This window comes from Bidens hawaiensis, unplaced genomic scaffold, assembly GCF_021521415.1.
Source record: "Bidens hawaiensis isolate Kalapana, Puna unplaced genomic scaffold, B.hawaiensis_p1.1 tig00003570_1, whole genome shotgun sequence".
In the NCBI taxonomy this organism is placed as follows: Eukaryota; Viridiplantae; Streptophyta; class Magnoliopsida; order Asterales; family Asteraceae; genus Bidens; species Bidens hawaiensis.
In genome coordinates this window covers 1,901,792-1,907,501 of record NW_027491203.1, presented here as the reverse complement: position 1 = coordinate 1,907,501, position 5,710 = coordinate 1,901,792, and positions in this window count along the sequence as shown.

The following is a 5,710-nucleotide window of genomic DNA, read 5'->3' as shown; positions in this document are numbered from 1 at the left end:
GAACTTTTAACTGTCGAGACGCATAGGCTATGACCTTTTTATTTTGCATTAACACGCATCCTAACCCTCTACGGGATGCGTCACAATATACAACAAATCCATCGTCTCCGTCGGGGAGACTTAAGATTGGCGCTTGGCACAATCTTTGCTTTAGCGTTTGAAACGCCGCTTCCTGCTCTTCACCCCAATCATACCTTCGATCCTTTTGGGTCAGCAGGGTTAAAGGTTGGGCAATGCTGGAAAAATTCTCAATAAATCGACGATAGTACCCAGCTAAGCCTAAGAATTGGCGGATTTCCTTTGGAGATTTAGGCGCTTGCCAATTCTTAATAGCTTCAACCTTACTCGGATCAACGTGTATTCCTTGGTGGTTTATAACATGACCGAGGAATTGCACCTCTTGTAACCAGAAGTTACACTTGGAGAATTTTGCATATAACTTCTCCTGATCCAGGAGCTCTAAAACTAACTTTAAGTGTTGCTCGTGCTCCTCTTCACTCTTCGAGTATATCAAAATATCGTCAATAAATACAATGACGAACTTGTCGAGATAGGGTTTACAGACTCGGTTCATGAGATCCATGAATACCGCTGGCGCATTTGTTAGCCCAAAAGGCATAACTAAAAATTCGTAGTGGCCGTAGCGAGTCCGAAACGCGGTTTTTGGGATATCCTCCTCTTGAATTCTAACTTGGTGGTATCCCGATCTAAGATCAATTTTTGAGAAATAGCTCGCACCTTGTAGTTGGTCGAACAAATCATCGATTCGGGGAAGAGGATATCTATTTTTGATGGTTAATTTGTTCAATTCCCTGTAGTCAATGCACATTCGAAGGCTTCCGTCCTTCTTTTTCACAAATAGTACAGGTGCACCCCACGGGGAATAACTGGGACGTATAAACCCCTTATCCAACAATTCCTGCAACTGGTTGGATAGTTCTTGCATCTCGGACGGTGCAAGTCTGTAAGGGGCCTTAGCAACAGGGCCGGCTTGAGGTAATAAGTCGATTCTGAATTCGACTTGTCGGGTTTGCGGTAATCCAGGAAGTTCCTCTGGAAAGACTTGTGGAAATTCGCGCACCACGGGAATATCGTCCACCCGTTTTTCCTCAGAATCAGCGGCCGTCAGGCTCGCTAGATACGCCACACATCCCTGACGTATATATTTCAACACCTTGAGGTGGGATATAAATGGTATCATGGTGCCGGATTTTTCTCCCTGCACTAATACCTCCTCGTCATCCGACACCCGGATCTTGACGGTTTTCTTTTCACAGTTTATTTCTACCCTATTACGAGCCAACCAATCCATTCCCACTATCACGTCAAAACTACCCAATTCTACCGGTAACAAGTCAATCAGGAAGGATTGTTCGCTTAGAATAAAAGGGCAATTCCGAACAATCCGATTAACTATCATGGTTTTACCGTTAGCAACCTCTACGGTGTAGGGTTCTATGGTTTCACCAATAGGAAGGTTTGCTATCGAAAGGAATCTAACGGAGACAAAACTTCTATCGGCGCCTGTATCAAATAATACAGAAGCGTAATGATCAGAGACGAGGAAGGTACCTGTCACTACGCTGGGGTCCTGGCGCGCCTCGTTCGCTCCCATCACAAATGCCCGGCCTCGCGCCGGATTGGACGCCGATGGCTGACCCGCGAGTTGTCTCCCGTTTCCTCCCTGATTCAGTTTCGGGCAGTTCCTTTTGAAGTGATCCGTGCTGCCGCATTCGTAGCAAGCACGGCTAGTGGTCACCATCTGGTTTCCTTGCGGGTTCTGCTGTCGGGCTGGTTGAGTTCTAAATGGTTGCGCCCGAATAGGTTGTGGTTGGCGGTTCAGGTTGTTCAGATTTGTCTTACAATTTGGTGCGTAGTGTCCAACCCTGCCACACCGGTGGCACACCACCTCCTTGCACACGCCACTATGGTGGTAACCACATTTCCCGCATTTAGGAAACGTTCCCCTCTGCGGTTCTTGCCTTCCGCCCGAACTAGTCATGGCATAGCTCTGGGCAGCGGGCCTAGCTCGTTTGTTTTGCTGCTTCTCTCGGATCCTATTGTCATACGTACCTCGCTTTCCCCCAGCCGACTCTCCCGTCGCCTTTATCGATCCGCTCCTTAAGAAATCATATGTGACAATACCAGCCTGTGTCACTGCACCCTCATACGTCTGGTGCCCTCCCGCGTTAACTATGCTCCTCACTACTGGAGTAAGTCCCCAAATATAACGTTCCACCCTTTTTGACTCTGGGGTGACCAACCACGGCACTAATCGTGACAGTTCATTAAACCGGTTGGTATATCCCAAGTGGTCCGCCCCATGCATCTCTAGGTTCCACAACTCATGTTCCAGTTTCTGCAATTCATTCTTTGGGCAGAAATGTTTCAAAACAAGATCCTTAAGCTCTGCCCAGGTCATGCGGTTTGTCGCCGCCTGACCTCGAGTCTGTACTATGGTGTTCCACCATGTCAAGGCATGGTCTGTGAACGTACAGGTGGCGTACTTAACGACACAATCCTCAGGACAGTTGCTGATATTTACCACTGATTCTATTTTCTCTAACCATTTCACTAACCCATTCGGTCCTTCCGACCCGTTAAATTCTAAAGGCTTGCATAACATAAAATCCTTGATTGAACAACCCCTGGATGGTCCAGTGCGGTTGGTCTCTACAGTAGGGATTGGGCCATTACTGTCGGTAGCGACCACCGTAGGCGGTGCGTCAGTACTCGGCATAGTGTTGTCATTCCTTGGAGGATTAGCGTTTTGTTCCCCATCATTATTTATGGGCGTTTGATTGCTCGGAGGGGTTGGATTGGTCGAGTTATTAATACTGGCGGCGATGCGCGATACTATATCCGGTATCGCCGCCTCCAACTGTTGAGCAATCAAACGGCTCACATCTACTTCCGATACTTTCGTTGATCGTTTCGGTGCCATTCTACACAATCATCAAAGAAATATATATAATCAATACCATCTCAAAATAAAACACAATACATACTTCATTCATTAATAAACATTGATTCATATTACACAAACATCAATTTACATACTTTCAGTCAACATTACACAACTAAGATTTAATACAAAGGGCCTATGTTGGTATCATCCTCGACATAACCCGCAATGGGTCAGTGCTTGAATGATACCCAAAAGTATCGATAATGATATGCCCTACAAGAGACCCCCCATGGGCCAGTGGTTGTACTATAACTAAACAAGATTCACTCCGTGTTAGTATCACCACTTACTACTTACACGGAGTATCAAAAAACGGTTCAAAATTCTACCATCCAACACGTCTACACATGGTGGTAAACCAACCCCACCATCACCGCCACCAGCACCACCAGCACCGCCATCATAACCCGCAATCGGGTTTCCATCTGGTCGATCAACCAGTGGGAGTATGAGCACTCCCTTTTTAACTGGTTGATAGCATACTGGTGGTCCAGTATGCTGTCCCCGAGGTACGCCCGCCTCTGTACCCCCACGACCAGGGCGGCAGAGTGCTCGTTCACCTGCTCGGTGAGAACACGTAGCCACGCCGCCAAGTCCCGCTCCTGCCTTGGCAGACCCCACACAGGTAGGGTTGCAGGCTCGGGTTGGGGGCGGGAAGACTCGCCCTGGTGGTATGTGGATCTGGGTGGGGTAGCAGTGGGCGGAACATACGGGGCACTGATCCGCGCCGTGAGGCGAGGACCGCGCCTGAGGGGAATCGGGGCAGTCTGTGGTGCGGGCGGGGTAGGAGACCTGGTAACCCTAGCAGGGGAGGGTACACTAGCACTCCTAGCTGGGGTGGTCTGTCTAGAAGTACTATGACTAGCCTCCGAAGGCTCGGAGCTGGGTGCTACACTTGGGCTTCCAGAGGCCCCGGAACTAGCCTCTTCCGGGTCCTCTTCCGTCGACACACTAGGTGTTCTTGCCATTATACCTGCACACAAGTTAACAAACATATAGTCCTTTTCGTAGTGTAATTCATAATTAAATTAACACATACTTATTTATACAACTTTACCACATAATAATATTATCATATATTTACACATATGTTGCCAATTTTACCTATTTAAGTCCCCCGTGACTTCCCCTGAATTTCCTCGTGCAGACAAGTCTGTTATTATGTTCCGGACCATAATAACCCACTTGTCCATCCAAGTTCATCCCGATCTCGTCACAATATATTATTAGTTGATATTCAGATCCTATAATACTTGAGCTACTGGTTATATTTTAGGTATCTTTTTCAGACATCCTAATTCTTTATAACCAATGGCTCTGATACCAAGTTCTGTAACACCCCGTAACCGCAGCGGAAACGTACACGGGATGCAACAGACACATCTGATATCAACAGCATTGTTTATAAAGAAAATACCACTACATTAATTTATAATATATTACATTGTTGCGAGTTTCATTACTGTCTAGGTGTTACACACATATTTTACCGATAAGACATTAATAAATTCATTACAAAACAAAGAGCAGCAAGCTTCCAACAGGTAGCACAGATAGTTAAGCAAACATCAATCAATCCAACTTGGGCATACCTAGAAAACATGTAAAGAAAACGGGTCAACTACGAATAGTTGGTGAGTTTCACTAATTTGAATAAACACTGACAAATCATTTTAATAATCATTTATTAACAATATAATCATGCTGGGAACTATGTTACCCCAGAACATTTCCAATAACTTTCTGGGAACTATGTTACCCCAGAACAATAACAACCCCTGGGAACTATGTTACCCCAGAATAATAATAACCCCTGGGAACTATGTTACCCCAGAATAATAACAACCCCTGGGAACTATGTTACCCCAGAACAATAATAACCCCTGGGAACTATGTTACCCCAGAACAATAATAATAACCCCTGGGAACTATGTTACCCCAGAATAATAACAACCCCTGGGAACTATGTTACCCCAGAACAATAATAACCCCTGGGAACTATGTTACCCCAGAACAATATAACCCCTGGGAACTATGTTACCCCAGAACAATAACACATTATAAACATTTTATATATTCTATGCATCAGCCCATATATATATAAATGTACAAGTATTTCCATACGATCGGTATGTACTTAAATACTTTAAATAAGACATGTTTTCCGCCCCGGGAAAATATAATTAAAACAATTCATTAAAAGGGGCTCGTGAAAACTCACCTTTTTGGGAGTCGGGGTAATATGAGGAACAGCTACGTGCTGGGATCTGTAATAGGATATCTAAGTCGTTACTATATAATTCCCACAAATTAAATCTATGTAAACTGTACATCGGGGAACACTGATAACCTAGTTAAGGTGATGAAATTATAGCTCGGTTTGACACCCCGTTTGGCCGCGGGGCCCGTTTCCGGTATTTCGGTGCCGGAAACGGTAAAAATCGGGTAAAATTACCCAAATCATCCGAATTATTTTCGGATGATTTATTTTTACTTAATTTACTTAGGTTTATGAAAATAGTCTATTTTTAAAGTTTTCGTGTACCAGTCAGCTCGCTTATGCGAGTTTTGCCGGTTTACACGTTTTAAGCTTTAAAAAACTTGTTTTTATGTTCATTTTAGCACAAATAATTACCCGTTTAGTCTCGGGTCTTGAAATTTTGCACAAAACTCAATTTGACAGTAAGAACATTTTATAAAATTTTCCAGATTTATTTTCCTATATTTGCATTTATTTACCTA